The sequence below is a fragment of the Telopea speciosissima genome, chromosome 9 (assembly GCF_018873765.1).
Source record: "Telopea speciosissima isolate NSW1024214 ecotype Mountain lineage chromosome 9, Tspe_v1, whole genome shotgun sequence".
Classification (NCBI taxonomy): domain Eukaryota; kingdom Viridiplantae; phylum Streptophyta; class Magnoliopsida; order Proteales; family Proteaceae; genus Telopea; species Telopea speciosissima.
In genome coordinates this window covers 10,846,838-10,865,797 of record NC_057924.1, presented here as the reverse complement: position 1 = coordinate 10,865,797, position 18,960 = coordinate 10,846,838, and the positions used below count along the sequence as shown (strand labels likewise).

The 18,960-nt window shown below is 39.6% G+C and overlaps 1 long non-coding RNA gene across 1 annotated transcript; it reads left to right on the top strand.

Moving 5' to 3' along the window:
• The first annotated feature begins 8,244 nt into the window (after positions 1-8,244).
• Positions 8,245-18,067, top strand: LOC122639571. Its single transcript, XR_006329536.1, has 3 exons — positions 8,245-8,335; positions 14,523-14,529; positions 18,056-18,067. It is a non-coding gene; the product is annotated as an uncharacterized LOC122639571 (long non-coding RNA).
• Positions 18,068-18,960: the final 893 nt, after the last annotated feature.

The following is an 18,960-nucleotide window of genomic DNA, read 5'->3' as shown; positions in this document are numbered from 1 at the left end:
TATAATTTTTACTGTTTTCTTAATGTTGGTTTAAAACACATGTTTGGATATATTTATTTTATTTCATAGATTTGTTATCTTGAAAAGATCTAATTATATTTTTATTGAAGATTTTTTCTGATTCAGTTTCGTTCATTGTACATCCAAAGGGTCTCTATATAAAGGGGAATGAATTGCAACATTCTTCTAAGCTTCATTGGTTCTCCTAGCTTTATGGGAAGTTTTGTCCAGCTTATGATTCCATTCCATGGGATCAAGGGACTACTACAGTCATCTCAACCATAGGAGGTGAATCTCTATAGTAGGTGCTCTGGGCTGCTGAAACTGCAGGGACAGACGTGAGCTTAGTAGGTGGAACAATGTAGCACAAGATACTGGACTCGGCGATCTGGAAGAGCTTAAGGTGGAGGGTAACCCCACTATAGTTAAACCAATTGCAACTTGGTCTCCTCTCTTCAAGAAATCTCTTGTTGGCTCGAAGAGTTTAGATCTGCATTTTGTTGAACCCCTTGGAAGGTAAGAAGGTGGTCAAATGCCCCAACGCGGTGTGGGGTGTATTGACGTATGTCAAGTTTCCGAGTCAAAGTCTGATTTTATGTAGGGATGTAAACGAATAATCGAAATCCGTTTTCGAATTTGTGTCCGTATCTATTTAGCATTATCCGAATTCGTCTAAAAGCTAAACAGACGCGGATACGGATAGACTATAGTTATTCAAAAAGCTATATTTACATGTAAACGGATAAAATATCCGATCCGTATCCGTTTAGCACTATCCGAATCCTTCCAAAAGCTAATCGGATGCGGATGTGGATATAACACTATCTGAGTCGAATTCGATCCGTTTACATCCGTAATTTTATGTAATGTGTTTTCCTAGTAGAATTTTGAGACTTGATTAGGGTTAATTGTGTTGCTATATATATGTAGGGAGAAAGAAGGCTGCTTGGTTGTGTGGATAGTGTATTTTCCACACAACCAACCTCTAAATCATCGGATTGGAGCAATACAATAATGGCCCTTGATTTGTTTCTAGCCTTCGAATTTCTGAAGGGTTTTGTTGCTTAGACCTTGAAATAGTTGCACCTTAGATAACCTGAACTCAATTGGCAGTCCCAAGTAGCTTGTTGGTACGCCCATAGTGAACTTTTTAAGATCCAAGACAACCATCTTTTAAACCCAGACATTATGTTGTGGCTGATTCAATGAAAAGTATAGATTCTGATCCTCTACGGCCAGGTAAGTAGCGGCCTGGACCTTTATCTGCTCCATTTCCTGAGCAGGTGCATTTCCCCAAGTTCCTCTAATAGATTGAGGTGGAAATGACCATCCTACCCTGCCTGAACACACTGTCTGGATGGGGTCCACCCCCTCTACTAGAGGAACTTGGGGAAATGGAGCGGGTAGGAAATGGAACAAATATAAATACATAGCGGCCTTCACTTGCCCGAGTGGGGTCCATGCCCCCTGTCTGGATGTACGCAGCACAATGGCCGCTACCTGCCCAGCTGTAGAGGATCCAAATTGGAAAAGTATCTACCCATGTCCTTACAAGTTCACTGCCCAAAAGTTGTTGGACTTGAGAATTGAGATAGCCACCAAACCTGAATGGCTTGTCCATGTGTCTAACGTGTAAAATATCCACGTTATCAGTCCATAGCTTCAAACAAAATCCTAATCTATGTTGCTTGCGCGGAGGATAATCTGCAACTGCAAGCCCTCAGTTCGCTTAAGACCGTGAGACACTGAGACGTCTCTCTGTGCAGGAATTTTTATCCGCTGCTGTAACTGGAGCGCTGCTGTGCGCATCGTGTGGGGCAGCGGCGGCCATGTGTGCACAGCGGGCCCCACTGTGCACACATGGCCGCTACTGCGCCGCACGATGCGCACAGCAGCGGATAAAGGTCCCGCTGCGCAGCGCATATGTTAGTCATATCGTTGGTGTTTATCCTTCACGCCTACGCAGACCTTCCACAGCATTGGTTCCAGTTCGTCCGAGCTCTCTGCATCCGTTTCTTTGAACCATCATACCTTCGTTCCAGAGGTGAGAGTTGTTAGGCTCCGTTCACAATTTCATGTTAAAGCACGCTACTCTTCTTTTTCTTCAAATAATTCCGGGATTCCTTCGTAATTACGAACTCAGTTTGCTATTATCCCTTGCACTATATGTTACCCTAACTTCTGCCGGCAAACCCTCGGTTCCAACCTTATCTCATGCTAAGCAGCTTTAATCAATCATGTTAACTCTTGAAGCACAATTGCCGAACTCTTGCAGTAGTGTATTGATGTTTAATCCATTTTATGATTATTCAGGTTGCAGAAGCTGTGGATTCCTTGTCCTCGGAGTTCAAAGCCGTGGATAATTTGGTGGCGCACAGTACCAAACGGCGTTATTAAATCTTACCAGAATGCTCGGGTTGGATTCATGTGAGTGAGAATGTTCTAAGCCTTATGATTGGATTATGAAATCCGGATTTGATACATGTTTTTCCTAGTTCAGTTTCAAAGTAGCTATTTTTTTATTTAGAATGCCCCCTAATGTCGCATCTGTTGCGTCTTTACTTGGATTGCAAATCTATTGATGCGGATTCCATCAAGCCAATTATACATTGATATTCGAATATTTTCTTGTGTATGAGATATCATCAAATCGATTCCTTTACATTTTTGGTGATATTGTATGCTGTAAATTAGTTGCCAACATTCTATGATTAGAGTCTCAATGCATTATATTGAGATATTAGACTTTGTTTCATCTAATCATGCTGATTGTTGGTTGAACACACCTTCTGGTGGCATCTTTTTAACTTGTGGGGTTTAATCCTTTGAACATGAGCTATGTGGCAAATTAGGCATGCCCTATATCTTTTATGAGAAATAGTTTTCTGTCCGGGAGTGTGGCCTACGTCAGCACTCCAATGTGTCTATCTCTCTCCTCCTCAAAACAAGGGGGCAAAGGTGTCTTTTCATATGTGGAAGAGAGAGATAGACTCATGGGAGTGTTGGTGTAGGCCACACTCCTGGACACAGTTCTTGTTCCCATATTTTATACATCCTATGACCAAAACCCAACCCACTTTTAGTTTTCTGCAGTTGACTTTAAAAGTTTGGCGAACCTGAAAAAGATTTTACGGCCTGCAGTTTCTTTGGTAATAACTAATAAGCATGTAAGAAGTGAAACAAGAAAGCATTTTAACTTATAAAGAAATGAGATTCTGGAAGAAAATTATGAAAATGTGTTGGAATATGTAATCCAGAATACCGTGGGAGTATTCTGGTCCTTTTGGGGTAGTTTTATTTCTATGTTATTAGGGTTAAGTGGCTGCTCTTATAGAGTCAGCTAGTCTGGGGTAATTATGTTTACAGTTGGCTATGTGGGTTTAGTCCCACATCGCCTAGTTCAGTCCTTTGTAACTTTCCCCTTTATTATAAATAGAGGGCTTACGTATCAATGAATAACATTATTATTCCATTCTCTCATTCTCTCTTTCTAACCCACGATTCTTAACATGGTATTAGAGCTAAGTCTGATCTAGGTTAGAAAGAAAGGAAAAACCCACATTCTTCTCTTCAATCAACTTCTCCCTTCTTCTCTCTTTCTCGGCTTCTCCTTCTTCTGGTTTTCTTCTTCTCATCCTTGTAAGGGGGCAACACTAATGAGGTAAAAACCTTAACTAATGATTTAGTTGCTGCCCTCCTCCATTCAATCTCTTTTTTCAATTAATATTCTACTGGAACCATCTCTGCGAATTGGAGCTTTCCAGAATTTTTTGGAGATCAACTTCCTATCACTATTGAAGGCTGACCTTCTACCATTGGAGCTCCCTTTGCTCTCTTTTCCAGCACCTTCCTACCCTATTTAAATGACCTCATTCCATTTTTTTTGCTATTTCTCCATCATTCATTAACCTTTCCAGCCCCTACCCTAATCGATCTCCACTTGCCTGGGTTTTTCAAAACCCTAACTCCAATTGATTTTAGGGTTTCCCTTTTCAGATTGCAACTGATTTTTTGGGATGATTCCCTACTACTACAAACCCTACTTGACCTAAGTTTGGACCCTTTCTGATGGTTGGATTTGTTTCTACAGCAAAAACTTTCTTAACCTGCTAGTTTGGTTACCTGCTAAAACCCTGACAATACCCTGACTCCACTCGAAATTAGGGTTACAGGTTTCAACTTTTGCTGATTTTTGATGGGCTGATTACTTCCATTACTAGGACCACTCGACCTTAATCGTGCATCTATCCAAGTTTTCTAGAAGACCCCTCCCCAATTGGTCTCTATTTTTCAGGGTTTTCCAAAACCCTGACATTAATCGATTTTTTGGGTTAGGGTTACCTGCTGCTTCTGGAGTTTTTTGAGGTGTTTCTACCATCAAGAGAGGCAATCTACTTCAATTATTCATGGCTTAAAGAAGTATTTTACCTAAGATAGCTGCTGCCCTATTTTTTTTGCACTTTTTGGTGTTTCTCCTACTTGAAGATCAAGTCTCAAATCCAACAAGAGATTGGGTGTTCGTATTGGAGATCCATTCCAGCAGTTGTGGACAGCATCTATGCCAATAAATCATCACACTTTGATAAACATCAACAGATTTTTGAAGTTCCCTTCCCCTAATCGATCTCAATTTCAAGGTTTTGTAAAACCCTGACAAAAATCGATTTTAGGGTTAGGGCTGTCCTATCAAGCTAATTTTTTGAGGGGAGTCTTATACATACCAGAGGAGTTCTCAACCCAAGTTTCAGCATCATTCATGGATTTATTTTGAAAATATTCAAGTTCATTCTTATGGCTCAATTTCATCAACTATCAGCCTATTTTTTTCTAGTTCCTATGTGGCTGGCTGCTTCAAATACCTATGGATCTGTCGGGTTATTTCTCTTATATTTGCTGGTTCTATTAAGCTTTACTACATACCTTGCTGGTTCTATTGATTGCCTTCTGTAAGCATGACTGGTTGACATGTTATTGCTACCTTTATGAGGACTACTGCTGCCTTATTATTGAGACTGAGTATCCTACTATTGGAGATCGAATTTCTTTCGTTATTGAAGACTCGAATCTACTACCCTGGAGATCAGCTTATTTGGGATTACAATAGTGTGTTCCATGGTTATTGGTTGTAACTACGAACCTATTCAGTTATGTGAAGCTTTTCTGGTTCATATCCGGCTTACTTTGGAGCTTGATCCTAGCATTATTCACTAATTCAGATCTGATCAAAGTTTTTTTTGTTGAAGCTTCTTCCATCAATTGCTGTCCAGATATCTTCGTCAGTCCTATTTCGCATGTGGGAGTTTATAAATTGGGGTTTTACACACTCGTTCTTCCTTGTTTGAAGATTGTTCAAGCCTTGAAGATTGGAGCTTTTCCTTACTTCAAATCAGATCTGTATACTTATCAGATTTGAATATTGGAGTTAGGAGTTTCTCCCCTGTAGGAGTTTCCATCAAAAGTGTTTGTTTGATCGTTTGAAGATAGTTGAAAATTTATACGTTGAATTGTTTTACTCCGTAATTCATTATCCTACTGCTCTTTTCACTTCACCACCTCCCAAAACATACCTTAGGCATATACCCATAACTACTTTGGACGATAATGGTATTATCTAATTTGCCATTTCTTTCTTTTCCATTACCCTTAGCACCTCTTGGAATATTCTGGAATATTATCCTTTTGCAATATCTCATTCATCATCTCTGTTATGTCCACGTGTACTACTACACGTGAGGGGGAGATTATGTACAATACACCTGCAGACATTGTAGAAGTAGAACTTGCAGGAACACTTGGTGCAAAACATAGAAGATCAGAGTTTCCACCATTGCCATTGGGTATCTCCTTTGTTAGGTTGAGTTTGCCGTAAGGGAGAGATTGAAGTATTAAAGTATTGAAGATGTTTGGTTATTGCCTGCCTATATGAGGTTCTACAATTGCGTTGATCATTTCTGCTGCTTGATTTATTTGTTTCCGTTACTTGCTGTCCTAGTTGCTTATCTTCAAGATTTTCAGTCAGAGATTCATCATTGGACAGCTGTTGAAGATTGGTGAAAGTTTGTTGATCAAGGCTGCCCAGGTTTTGGAGATCAGTTATTTCAAATTCTTGAAGGTTTATTTGGGAGCTGCATTCATATGTCAAGCTGGATTCTGCTACAACTTAGTTTCTTCCAATTTTGTTCAATTTGGACATTAGTATCTTGTATGCGCCAACTTGAGGGGGTGTGTTAGCATTATTATGGAGTTCTTTTTTTATTTAGTTCAAGCTGGATTTTCGTTCTTCTCATATTTGTGTAATCCAGCTTGAGGGGGAGTGTTGGAATATGTAATCCAGAATACCGTGGGGGTATTCTGGTTCCTTGTGGGGGTATTAAGTGGCTGCTCTTATAGAGTCAGCTAGTTAGGGGTAATTATGTCTACAGTTGGCTATGTGGGTTTAGTCCCACATCGCCTAGTTCAGTCCTTTGTAACTTTCCCCTTTATTATAAATAGAGGGGCTTACCTATCAATGAAATAACATTATTATTCCATTCTCTCATTCTCTCTTTCTAACCCACGATTCTTAACAAAATGAATAGGAGATGCTTTGGAGAAGGGAGATAGAATTGGAAAGCATGAATAGGAAAATGAGAATAAGATTATAACTAAGAAGTGATAATGAATTATAACTATCACTATCTACAAGTGTATAATACAAAAACAACCACGTTGCAGTAAACAAACTTAAGTAGTGCTATGTTTTACTGTGCAAACAGAATGGAATTATCTTTAGTAAATAAATATTGGCTAAACCTAGAAAAAACAATGTTTAAGAATCATATCTTGGTAAACTCAGTCACTGTGTGTAATGATGAACAAAACAACTGTAGCATTCATTATTCCAACTTCAAATTGTTTGATTAATCACAGTTTTAGGCCGCTTATCCTAAAAGCTCGAGCTGTTAAGTAAGGGCAACAACAATGTATATTAACACTCCTTACACGTGTAGACCTGTACACACACATGCCTTGCACGTGACACATACACGGAAATATCATCATTTGGCACCGAGGGGAGCAATGTACTAAAACTCGGAACTCGAACCTGGGAAAAAAGGAGATCTCGGTCGAGTTGGTCCATTTTTTTTTTTCCCAACTCGTAACCTGGTTTTGGTGGGTTTTAGACCTAGTTTGGGTCTGAAAATTGGTACTCAGCCTATTTTAGGCCATTTAAACACAATGACACTATCAGATTTTGTAAAAACAAAGTCCAAATAGGAGTTTCACTTTGGACCCTAGGTTGATAGGCGACGACGTACTATTAATGTAAAACAACTTAAATAAGCATTAGAAAGCTTTCCAACAAATCCAAGATTGCTTAAATCTGATTTATATTAAAGGAGTTATGTACCGGTCAAACTTAATTTGGTGTGCGCGAATGTTGTCAAAATCGCTTTGAATGAAAATATTTTTTTGGACATCAAAACAAATGAATATTTTACCGCACTTTTGGTTTTTAGCAATGTTTTACCATATTAAGATTTATGGAATTTTTAGATTTAAGAAAAACCCCAGCATTAGAAAGTTGAAAATTGCGACTATTGCCGAAAATCTAGTTTTTGTTCTTGAACTGGGGGGTTGAATTTTTTTCCTTTTGGAATTTTATTTTTTTACTATTTTTATTGGATTCAAATAGGAGGTATTTGCTTATTTATGGATAATATCTTAAGTAAATGAAATACAAATACAAAAACATTTGACATACAAATACAAAAACATTTACTTAAATGATATTAGGCATAAATACAAAAACATTTACTTAAATGATATTAGGCATAAATACAAAAACATTTGAAATACAAAAACAAAAACATTTGAAATATAAATATAAAAACATTTACTTAAATGATATTAGGCATAAATAAGTGTCTGTCTTGATTTCTGGCATAAATAAATGTCTGTGTACCAAGATTTCCCATTGAGATCTCACCCAGATCTCGAAATTTGGCACTTATATAAAAGAGTTTGGGTTGAGATTTCGAGATCTTGAGATCTCGACTGAGAAATTGCACTTTTAGAACTCGTATGAGATCTCGTCTCGTCCCCTTGGAAAACCGAGATAAAGGAAGCAACTGCGTTGTCAAGGGAAGATATAAGATTGATGGAAGGGGAGGGAAGAGAGATGAGATCGATATTCTTGGGAGAAAGAAGAAAGAAGAAGAGAACATAAGAGAAGAGAAGAAATCAGATTTGGGACACCAATCCCGTATGCACTGCTCAACAGCACCAAAACTCTTTAAAAAAACTCATATTCTTTACTCAAATCATCTGTAATTGATGGGGGATGTAATATATGGTTGCTGCCCTCCATCACCTCATTCAATGATAAAAAATTCTGATCGATAGGAACCTTCACCCTGCCTGCGATATTTGAAGCTTCAAGTTTTTTTTGGATTGATTCCATCTCAACTACAAAGAATCAATTCACCTTATTGAAGAACAAGAACTGCAGCAGATTTTTGGACAAGTTTCTATCTCCAGTTGTATTGAAGACCTCCTCTCAAGTTTTTTTTCCAAAACCCTAACAAATATCAATCTTGGAGTTGCTGATTTCTGTTGGTGCTGATATTTGGAAGAGTGATCAAGTCCTCATAGAAACACACTCGAGCCAAGTTTCAGCCTCATCTAGTGATTTTTTTGAAGCATTCTCCCCTACATCGACCTCACCAAAATCAGGGTTTTCTCAAAACCCTGAAAAAATCGATCTAGGGGATTGGACTGTCTGTTGCTACTGATTTTTGGAGACACATATTATCACTCTTTAAAAGGTTTCTCCCTCAATTTGTGGCCCTTCTCTTGGAGTGTTTACTGGGTCTCTCATCACAATAGCCCTTCTCTGTGATTTGTGTTTCTTTGCTGTACTTATGGGTGACTCTGAAATCTCTATTGGCACTTCTGCTGCTGATGGGCATGGTAGGACTGAATACCATAATTTTCCTCCTAATCCTATCAAACTGGATGGCTCCAATTACCTGATATGGTCTCGATCTGCATTCTTTCCCATTGTTGGCCGTGGGCTTACTGGCCATATTAATGGTACCACTGTTATGCCGACTGAACCTGGTCCTCTTCAGGATAGGTGGATCTCCAATAATGGTGTACTTATGTCTTATTTAATTGGCTCAATGCAACCAGACCTTGCAAGTGGTTTTCTGCGTATTGATACAGCTCATCAGATCTGGTCTGCCTGCAAGGAAACATACGGACAGCTTGGTAATGATGCACAAGTTTATGAACTCCGGAGAAAGGCCACTCACACAATTCAGGGGGAATTATCTGTCTCCAAATATTATGCTACCTTGCGCAGTCTCTGGCAACAATTGGACCATTTTTCTAATTTCTACCCCACTACAATTGTTGATATTGCTGCATATAAGAAGCATGTGGACAAGATACAGGTATATGATTCTGGCTAGATTGAATGTGGAGTATGACCAGATTCGTGTCCAAGTGTTGGCCCATTCTCCTTTTCCCACACTTGAACAATCCTATGCTTTGGTCTCCTCTAAAGAAAACCGTAGGGCTGCTATGCTGCACCTTCCTATTACTGACAGATCAGTCCTCCAGACTACTGCCTTGGCTACTCCTGCAACTGTTGGGAATCTTTCTCTTGGTGATTCTACTAAAGGCATTGTTACTTGTGAGCACTGTAACAAGCCCTACCACACCAAAGAGAAATGTTGGAAGCTTCATGGGAAACCAGCTAACTTTGAAGCAAAATGGGCTGCCAAGAAAAAATAAAAAAACAAGGCTCATCACAGTATCACACTGAGACTGTTCCCACAGCCCTTGCTACTGACATTGGTCTATCCTAAGATGATCTCCAGGCATTCGTACGTATACTAAAGACTTCTACTGCTGCCGCTTCTACTACATCCGCTACTGCTAATTACTTTGCTCCTTCAGGTTCATGTTTTGCTCGGTCAGGTATCCCATTTGGTGGTCATTATGCTTCTATAGCATCCCATCCTTGGGTCATAGATTCTGGTGCTACAAACCACATGATTGGTTCTTTTTGTCTTTTTCATCGTTATTCTCCCACTTCTAAGAAAGACAAAGTCAGGGTAGCTGATGGTTCCCTTTCTTCCATCTCTGGAAAAGGATCCATTAACTGCACCTCTTCTCTTACCTTGTCTTCTGTTTTACACATTCCTAATTTTACTACTAACCTTCTCTCCATTAGTAGTCTTACTCGTGATCTTAATTGCAAAGTAACCCTTTTTCCTTCTCACTGTGTTTTTCAGGATCTGGTGACTGGGAAGACGATTGGATGTGGTAAAGTGCAAGGTGGATTTTACCTGCTTGATGATGGTCGCCCTTCTCCACTCCACCAAAACTCTTTGGTCTCTTCTGAACTTCACCAGTGGCACTCTAGATTAGGTCACCTCCATTAGGAACTTTATCTCATTTGTTTTAGCTTTAGTAAATGGTTGTAATAAGGATGAAATTTTTTGTGAGGCTTGTGTTCTGGCCAAACAGACACGTTCAACTTATTCTAGTTCAAATAAAAGAACTTCTTTTTTCCATGTGGTTCATTCTGATGTTTGGGGTCCTAGTTGTAAATCTTCTCTTTTTGGTCATCGTTGGTTTGTTTCATTTATTGACTGTCACTCTAGAAACACATGGGTATACCTTATGAATACAAAAAATCAGGTTTTTTCATGTTTTCAGCATTTCCATAAAATGATTCAAACTCAATTCTAAGGAAGGTCACTTCTAAAAATATCTTGCTGACCATGGTATTATTCACCAGACTAGTTGTGTTGATACCCTCAACCCAAAATGGTGTGGCCTAGGCTTAAAATCTCATCTTGTCTCGTCATTTCGGGTTGGTCGAGATTTTCGAAATATCCGAAATATATAGAAATTTTGCCGAAATATGGTATTTTTCTGCCATATTTCGGCACTCCATCTCGGTGGGTTTTTGGCCATATTAAGGCCTAATCTTTATGTACACCCATATTTAAGCTTAATAAATACATTTAAACCTTCATATTGTAAAAAAATGAACTCAAAGTGGTGTTTTGGGTTTGCACCATTGATTGACAATATACGGTCGGACCCTGATGTATAAATAGTGAAATATACATTGTTTAACGAAATATACGAAATATACTGAAATTTCACAAAATTTCAATGAAATATATGAAATTTACCGAAATATTCTGAAATTTTAACTTTTTTCATTTCGGAAGCCCATCTCGTCTCGGTAGTGTTGAAATTATCGAAATATACCAATATTTCGGCGATATATTGGGAAATTTTGAACTATGGGTGTGGCTGAAAGGAAGAACCGCCATTTATTAGAAGTGGCCAGAGCATGATGTTTGCTCGACATGTTCCTTCCCAATATTGGGGGGATGCTATTCTCACTGCAACCTATCTCATTAATCGGCTGCCTACTTGGGTTCTTGACTCCCGTTGTGAAACCCGGTCAAATTTTCAAATAAATTTGAAATTTTGGAATCTGTGAGATTTCAAGTTCTGGTTCAACTTTGCCCATACTAGCCTCTAAGTTGTGGGCCGTCTTGATTAAGAAATTCAGACCTATCTCATGACTCGTCTGTAAAGGCATTCCGATCAGCCAATTATCGTGGCCTTAAATGAGTCTGAGGTGTCTAGCGGAAGATAACACATAAGCTTGGCATACTGGATTGATGGCCTGCGAAGCCTCTCTCTGTCTTAGGCCGAATCCCAGGTAAGAATCCCATTTTATATGTATGTATGTTGTATTTTTAATTAATTAGTGTATTAGGGGCAGAATAGTAATTTTTACCTTGTGGGACCCCGCACCAGAGCTACTTGTGTCGGGTCTGCTGGCTGGACAAGCTGCAGGACCTCCCCCTTAATTAAACTCAATGCAAGTATAATTTAAAATATATTTATATAACATTTTGTACGACCAAATAGGGTTAGAAGGGTATTTTAGTAAAATTGTTGCTGTGGGACCCAGTTCCCCAGTGGGGAATGTGGTTCCGGACAGTTACCCGTATCCGGATCATCCCTGATGTCGCATGACGTCGATCTGTAGCTGGAATAAGGTAATAAATACAAAAGAATCAATTTTAGAAATAATTTATAACCAAATGACCATTCTGCCCCTTAGTGGTTAAGCATCCTATATATATATAACTTCTCTTATACTATTTACAAAACACATTACAAGTTAGAGAAGCTGAAAAATTCGTTCCAGCTTGGAGAAGGAAGAAAGAAAAGGGAAAAGAGAAGAGAAGAAGAGAGAACAAGGGCTGCTCTTGAAGGCTTACCTCCCATAACCGAACCTGAACTTGAATCTCCATTAGAAGTGCTTCCAGCACCTGTTCTGCCTCTAATTTCTGGTAAGCCCTGAGAACCCTTGCTGTATCCTTCTACTTCTCCTCTAAGTTTAGTTTATTTTTAGTCTAAATACACCTAAGATGGCTGGACTCCATTAAAGCTTCAAAGTTAAGCTTGAATAATTAGATTTTGTTGTGAGATTGGGCTGTTCTAACTATTTCCAGCCTAATCAGACCTGAAATTGAGTGTTAAACTCTAATCAAACCTTCAATGTTGAAGCTATTACTTGTATAGTAAACCCTAACCTAGCTAATTAAGTTTAATTGAAGAAATTCCTAAATTAACTAACTATTTATGAAATTGAACACCCAAAATAGATTGACCCACCTTGAATAAATGTTAAAACTCCTAATTTGGGCCATACATGCAAAGATCTGGCCAATTGAAGCAAAACCCCCAAATTCGGACACTGACCCGGATGCTGTTGCAGGCCCAGGGGCGGTTGACCGGCTCCCTGGAAGTCTGCATCCGGCTCTCCTATTTTTGTGCCCTTATGACCTATACCCCTTGGGACTTGACCTTGGACCATCCCAGAACCTATTGCATGGTGTTTGGTATGTTGTTTAGGGCTGTTTCTACTGTTTTCTAGTCGGTTTGTTAGATTGTTGGTGGGTAACTGACCTAGGATTCCTTCTATAACTAATCCATAATATTCTTGTCTCATATTTAGGACTGTCTTGGTCTGTTCTTGCCTGCCTATTGGAGTTTATTCACCTAGGCTAGCTACAATTACAGGTAAGGGGATTCGACCTTAATTTCCTGTGTGTTTATCACATTAATTTCAACTTTATGCTGAATGCCATGCTCATGCATCATTACCTCTATACCTGGAACATGTAGTTTTCTAGCTTTTATTTAATGCATTAGACTGCATGTAAAATAGGTTGCACAAAGACATACTGCATTGCATTTGCATTGATTATTTATATGATGTGAATTTATGATGATGGAATTCGGTAAATTATAACTCAGATCATGCTTGCCTCATCATGTTTAGACTGCACTGGGCTAGGTTGATATTCATTACCCAGTACTGCGCCCCTTACCAACAGGGGGAAAGGTGTTGGACAACCCGTGGCAGAGACCGATGTGTTAGTTCCGGGATGCCATCTTCTATCCCATGTTAGCGGGTCCCTAATTCCGCTATGGGAATAAACAGGCAGGGTTGGTCATTTGGGGGTCTGTCGGGGTCCGATGTGTTAGTTCCGGAACTGGCGGGTCCTCACCGTGGTAGAATGGTTTCGCTCGGGTGACCGAAGGGTTAGTTCCGGGACCGAGATTAGCATCTACCACTAGTAGTAGTACTTATACCCCATGAGACTTAGTATCTGTGCTAGGAACATGTTAGTTTAGCACATGCATCATGGATTTATTGTGTTTGTATGCTTGTACCCCCCTTACTGGGCTCAGTTGAGAGCTCACCCCTGTGGATATCCTTATTTTTCAGGTGATTTAGTTACTTCTAATGTTGGATTTGCGGCGCTGGAGTTTGAAGTGCACGATACTTCATGCGCACGTGATGATTGAGCAACCTCCTGATCTTGGCCTGATAGTCCAGGCTACCTTCCCACTCTTTTATGCTTTATAAATGCTTTATATATTTATAGAATAGTTTTTTGTATACTTTTGCTCTGTGCTACCTTTGAGAACCGTATAGTTGTATCACAAGCCTTATCATTTATATAAATGAAATATCATTTAGACTTCTCTTACTAATGATGTTATCTCTATTAATTAAATTGTTTCCACGCCTCGACATCGTGATTCGTGAGCAAGGATTGTGAATAGGTACTGCACTTGTGATCCTTGGGGATTGGTTGGATGTCAGAGACATCCCACCACACTTGGCCCTTAATAACCGGGCCGGGGTGTGACACCCGTAGTCCGACTGAGGTTTTACTTGGGAGTTCCTCCTTTGTGGTTTCACCCAAAGTGTTTGACTGTGTGTGTTATGCCAGGGATACAAAGTCTACTGGCAAACTTGAACCCCTTGGATTACGGTGTATTTTTTTGGGTTATTCTCCGACCCATAAAGGTTATAAGTGTTACCATCCCCCTTCCTTTCGTACTTTGGTCAGTATGGATGTCATTTTTCATGAAAGCCTTTCCTATTATTCTTCACCACCTCTATAGGGGGAGAGTTCTAGTGAAGATGTGTTTCCTTCCCTTGAGATTCCTCCTCCTGTGGCTGTAGTCCCTCCTTCTTTGGCTGCTACTCCTACTTTGGGTGCTGCCCCTATTCCTTTGGCCAAAGAGAATCATATACAGGGGGAGATCATGGAAAATAGTGATGGTGAACTTCCTATTCAGGGGGAGCTGAGTCCAGTCCAGAGAACCATTGGTGAGTTTCAGAAGATGATTGACAACTCTAACATTTTAACCTATCAAAGAGGATGTTCCAGAAAAGGGCAGCTTCGATCCACTGTAGTACCAGAACCTATCCAGTTGCCGACTTTGGATTTGGACCCTACTTTTCGTGGTTAGATTTCTCCTTCTGACCTACCTATTGCTCATCGCAAAGGTACTAGGACTTGCACTCAACATCCCATTTCTCATTTTGTTTCTTATAGTTCTCTTTCTCCATCCTTTCGTGCATTTGTGTTATCTTTTTCTTTTGTTTCCATTCCTAAAAATTGGCAGGAAGCTTCTTCAGGTGGAAAGTGGAAGGCAGCAATGTTGGAAGAACTGAGAGCTTTGAAAAAAAATAATACATGGGATCTTGTAGCTCTTCCTTCAGGGAAAAAACCAGTAGGATGTAAATGGGTGTTTGTGGCCAAATAAAAGGTTGATGGGACAGTGGATCGATACAAAGCACGTCTGGTTGCAAAGGGCTTCACTCAGACATATGGAGTTGACTATCAGGAGTCCTTCGCACCAGTGGTGAAACTCAATACTGTAAAAGTGTTATTATCTTGTGCTGTAAATCTTAGATGGGATCTTTAATAATTGGATGTGAAGAATGCATTCCTCCATGGAGAGCTAGAGGAAGAAGTATACATGAGCATTCCACTAGGATTTTCTGATGACATGATCAGGGGCAAGGTTTGTAAATTGAAACGTGCTCTCTATGGGTTGAAACAGTTACCTAGAGCTTGGTTCGGCAGGTTTCACAAAGCTATGGTTTCTATGGGATACAAGCAAAGCAATACTGATCATACCTTGTTCATCAAACGAGTTGGTGATAGGCAACCATTCTCATAGTCTATGTTGACGATATTGTGGTAATCGGAAATGATGGTGAAGAGATCAACAATTTGAAGCACTTCCTTAGACGTGAATTTGAAATAAAGGATCTGGGAGCTCTAAAATATTTTCTAGGAATAGAGGTTGCTCGATCTGGAAAGGGCATCTTACTTTCTCAAAGAAAACATATCCTAGATCTATTATCTGAGACTGGGTTATTGGGATGTCATCCTGCAGATACTCCCGTGGAAGCTACTACAAGGCTCAAGGAGAAAGAAGGTGAACTAGTTGACAAAGGTCGCTATCAGCGATTGGTTGACAAACTAATCTACCTCTCTCATACACGGCCAAACATAACTATTGCTGTAAGTTTGGTAAGCCAATTTATGCATGATCCTTATTCCTCTCATATGGAGGCAGTTATTCGCATCTTATGATACTTGAAGTCCGCTCCATGAAAATGAATACTTTTATCTCCCAATGGTCATCTAAAAGTTGAAGCTTACACTGATGCTGATTGGGCTGGCTCTACAGACAGAAAATCCATCTTTGGATATTGCTCGTTTGTGGGTGGGAATCTTGTCACATGGCGTAGCAAGAAGCTGAATGTTGTGGCAAGATCCAGTGCTGAAGCAGAGTTCCGTGCCATGGCACAAGGCATCTGTGAACTGTTATGTCTTAGAGGTTTGTTGCAAGATATTGGTGTTGCTGTCCATCTTCCCATTATACTGTATTGTGATAATAAGGCTGCCATTAGCATTGCTCATAACCCTGTCCAGCATGATCGTACCAAGCATGTGGAGGTTGACCGACACTTCATTAAGGAGAAGATTGAAGCTGACCTCATCTGTGTTCCCTTTGTGAAGTCTGCTGATCAGTTAGCCGATGTGCTCACGAAGGGGTTGAGTGGCAAAGTTTTTCATCCTATTTTAGTCAAGTTGGGCATGTGTGACATATATGCACCAACTTGAGGGGGAGTGTTGGATTGCATGGGACTGAATACCGTGGGGGTATTCTGGTCTTTTTGTCTTTCATTATGCTTTGTATTGACTCTATAATAGAGCTGGTTATGTTAGGAACAATTCTGTCCATTATAAGTTATGGTATTTATTATAAATACAAAGCTTGGATCAGTAATTGATCATCCAAGCATTACTCTAATTCTAAATCTGTTAACAATATATATATATATATATATATATATATATATATATATTCCTAATCATATATATATTCCTTCTAAAATTCCTAATTTTACTCATGAAAGGACTCCTAATCACTCTAATACACTCAATAAAGTAAATAAACTCAAAACAGAATTCTATCTAGCTATTAAATATCCTAATCAAACTCAAACACTCAATTTAAGTACTAATCCCAACAATATCCCTACTTTATAGGCTTATAAATTAGGCCCATTACATCAATAAACCCAAAAATAAGAAGCCTAAGGTCTATAGAACCCAATCATGGGCCAAAATAAAGTTTTATGAGGCTCAATTGACCCTTTGGGACAATCTTAACTGCATCATCCCATGCACACTATATTGAGACATCTGATGCTGCCCCTATGGGTGCTTCTCTATCACAAGACGAGTTGCAACTTCTTTGGCGTCTGATGACCAAGTTGGAGCCCCTCTTCCTCACCTTCATCATCTGCTGCCTCTACTACCACTGTGCCAGTCACATTCGACTCCAATTTTGCTCTCTCAAGTATTTTTTTCAGTGAGTCACTGCGCCTCAGATGTATCCGTCCCTCGAATAATTGACTCAGGGGCCACTGACCATACGACTGAGTCTTCCAAGAAATTTTCTTCCTACTCTCCAGGTTCAGGTAAAGACAGAGTTAGGGTTGCTGGTGGTACTCTCTCCACTGTCTCTGTAAAGGGCTCCATCTATTGCTCTTCTCTATTATCCTCATCTTTCGTGTTACATGTTCCCAACTTCTCTACTAATTTCGTGTGTTGATTTGAATTGTAAGGTCACTTTGTTTCCCCTTTTCTGTGTCTTTCGGGACTTGGAGATGGGGAAAACAATTGGCAGTGGTAAAGTGCATGGTGGCTTATACTTGCTCGACAATGGTACTCCTTCCACTTCCATCATCAACACACAGGCTCATCAATCTGATTCCTCCTCCTCTGCTCTTTCCAAGTTGCATATTTGGCATTGGCGTCTTGGTCATCCTCTTCTTAGTACTTTAGTTAAAGTTAGTGTTGTAATCCAAATAATTTTTTTTTTGTGATGTTGGTGTTTTTGCCAAACAAACTCGTCTTGTTTACCCTATTTCTGATAATAAAGTTCTACTCCTTCTCATTTAATACATTCAGATGTGTGGGGCCCTACCCGTTGTGTTTCTATTTCCGATTATCATTGGTTTGTCACCTTTATTGACTGCCACACTCACACTACTTGGGTCTATTTATTACACCATTAAAATGAAGTTTCTCATTGTTTTCAGTTGTTTCACCACATGGTTTAGTTCCAATTTGATGCAAAGATTAAAATCCTTCGCATTGGTAATTGCAAGGAATTTGTGGAATGTCCCTTCCAATCATACTTTGCTGATCAGGGTATCCTTCATCAAACCAGCTGTGTTCATACGTCAGCTCAGAAGGTGTTGCCGAATGCAAAAATCGACACTTGTTAGAAGTGGCAAGGTCCCTTATGTTTGCTATGAATGTACCTGCCCGTTTTTAGAGTAAGGCTATTCTTACTGTTGCTTACCTTATTAATAGGATGCCTACCCGCTTTTTGCATTTTTCGCTGTCCCCTTGATTTGCTTTTAAGCTCTTCCTCCTTCATTATTCTTCCAAGAACCTTTGGCTGTGTTTGCTTTGCCTGTAATCATCACCTTCATGGGAAACTTGATCCCCGCCCGGGTTCTCAAGTGTATTTTCATTGCCTATTCTTCTACACAGAAAGGTTTGTAAGTGTTACCATCCTCCTCATCGTGTTTTGGTAACCATGGATGTTGTTTTTCATGAGTCTGAAGCCTATTATTCTTTATCGACACCTTTTCAGGGGAGAGTGTTCTCCATGGGGAAGATGTGCTGCTTGTTGCTCTTGATATTCCAATATTTCAGGTTGAGGATAAGGCTGATGATATGTTGCTATTGAAAAAGATACTATGGTTGAGAAGGAGGATCTTCCTGTTCGTGGGAGACTAGACCTCAAAAGGTATATGGTCGTACACCTATTTGTTGTCCTCGAAGGAAGCAAGTAGATACCAATACTACTGTGTCATGCCAACTGTCAACCTCTGACAGTTTGACCTAGGTTTTGCTCCACCTTCTAGTAATCTCTTTTCTCCTAGTGATAGTGATTTTTCTCTTGACTTACCTATCGTTGTTTGAAAAGGAACCAGGTCTTGCACTCAACATCCTATCTCTAATGTTGTTTCAT